Source organism: Rhagoletis zephyria, unplaced genomic scaffold (genome assembly GCF_001687245.7).
Source record: "Rhagoletis zephyria isolate East Lansing unplaced genomic scaffold, Rhagoletis_zephyria_1.1 Rzeph_scaffold_28017, whole genome shotgun sequence".
NCBI lineage: Eukaryota > Metazoa > Arthropoda > Insecta > Diptera > Tephritidae > Rhagoletis > Rhagoletis zephyria.
This window is the reverse complement of record NW_016185074.1, coordinates 1-2,229: the sequence shown is the minus strand read 5'-3', so window position 1 is coordinate 2,229 and position 2,229 is coordinate 1.

The window sequence follows — 2,229 nt, the reverse complement described above, 5'->3', positions numbered from 1 at the left end:
CCGCCGATCGGCGGTGGCTACGGTGGCTCCAAACCGGAGAACGAGTACGGCGATCCGAATGGCGGCGCCGGCGGCGGTGGCGGAGGAGGCGGTGGTAGCATGTACAGCAGCAGCAGATCACGCTACGCAGTGGGCGACGGAAGTAACAGCTACGGGGGCCGCGACTACTACCAATAACCGGGACTGGAAAGCACACACACCGACACTAGTAATCTTTTTATCATTCGAACCAACAGCGATAGTAAACATGAACTCATAGGATGAATACACACATTAAGACTGGGGACTACTCACTACCACCACCACCACCTCCTCTTCCTCCTCCCCTTCACAACCAGCATCCATTTTTTTCTATTCATATTTATATTTCAATGGCGTTCAGACACACACACACTACCCAAACTCATACTAGGCACCTTTTCCTTTCCATTCGTTTCCCTTTTCGTCCTCTCCTGTACATCATCTCCTGCACTGTGCGCGAACTCCTTACACACCTTTTCTCCCTTTTCCTCCTTTTTTTCTCATCTGAAAGAAACGCTTCACTTTTGAACAAGCTGCTGCTTCTGTGCACTTTTATCTGCAAATGATTTTTTTGAATGTTCCCTGAATACCACCACCTCTTCTATCCAATTAATAACCGGCACGGAACNCCTTTTCGTCCTCTCCTGTACATCATCTCCTGCACTGTGCGCGAACTCCTTACACACCTTTTCTCCCTTTTCCTCCTTTTTTTCTCATCTGAAAGAAACGCTTCACTTTTGAACAAGCTGCTGCTTCTGTGCACTTTTATCTGCAAATGATTTTTTTGAATGTTCCCTGAATACCACCACCTCTTCTATCCAATTAATAACCGGCACGGAACCGCCAAAAAGTATATGATATGGTGGAAAAGTTCTGGTGAAAAGTTCTCCCGATGATGAGGAATGGAAGGGAAGAGAGAGAGGAAAGTGTCCACCCACGGGACATGACATTTCGACAGAGCCAATTTCTCGGAACACTTCTGCACCGGTTCTCAGCATAGGCCGTCGCCGCCGCCACCCGCGCACTTCATCTACAGCAGAAATGTTGTACAGCAAATGAAACACGTGTAAGGGCAGGGAGAAGAGAGGCGGCGGTGACAGCATCGACATAGACATGGAAGACAAGAGATGCCAGACAGACTAGCTGGGGATCCTTTCTTCTTCTTCTTTCCATTTTCTATAGCTGCAATGAGAAGATCCTGGCTGCCCTCGGCGACTGCTGCTGCTGCTGCTGCCGCTATATAGCCCTTGTAAAGTTGTGGAGTGTATCCAGTTTGGCGGTTGTCGCCACTATATAACGCCACCACCGGTCATCATCATCATCATCGGCGGCGGCANGTTGGCAAGCAGAAGAAGGTTCCTAGCCAGCCAAAGAGAGTAGTAGGCCTACGTGCTACCAAAGCTGTGTGCTACCCACGCACTACCAAACACTGCGACGACTGCTGCTGTGGCACTCCTTGGACGAGCTAACGGCGACGCACAGAGCCCTTCCTCTCTTCCCTTCCTTCTTCCAGCTTGGAGTCCAAAAAGCTGCTGCTGCTGCTGCTGAACTGTCCGACTCAGCTTTGGAACCTTTTGGCTGCTGCTGTCTCGGCTTCTGAGTCACTCGCTTGAGCTGCTCTCTAACCCATCTCACAGCCACAACCGCACACAGCCAGCCAGCCAGCCGCACAGCCATTCCACTAGACATTCCACCCGTCTGTGATTGACTTTGACCAGAGCAAGCCTCTCTCGCTCGCTGGCTCGATAGCTCTTGCTCTTGCTCTCGCTTGCTCGAGTTTCGAAACCAAGCCGCAGCAGCCGTCATCACCGTCACCGCCTAAGGACCTGAACAGTTGCTGGCAGTGTGGAGCGTCTTCCAAACAACAAACTGAGAGCTCTTCTTTCTCATCAGTGAAAAGGGGTCACCAGTGCACCTCAAGGCTTACAAGAGTGAAAGTGAAAAAGAGAGAGAAAGAGGAACAGACGAGCAGCTGCAGTCCACCTCAAAGCATCCAACTCCACCTCGAGACTTCCAAGCGTTTCGAAAAAAACTTTAAAAGATTCCTCCCCCTCTAATTTCGAACTTTAACCTTTAACACTTCCCACCCACCCCAAACACTTCAGACATGTAAGTTGTGGAGCACTTTGATAATGGTATTTACTCATGATCATCTTTCTCCCTCAGGTCCTCAAAGAAGGCCAAGGCAGAGGCAGAGGCGGCCGCGGC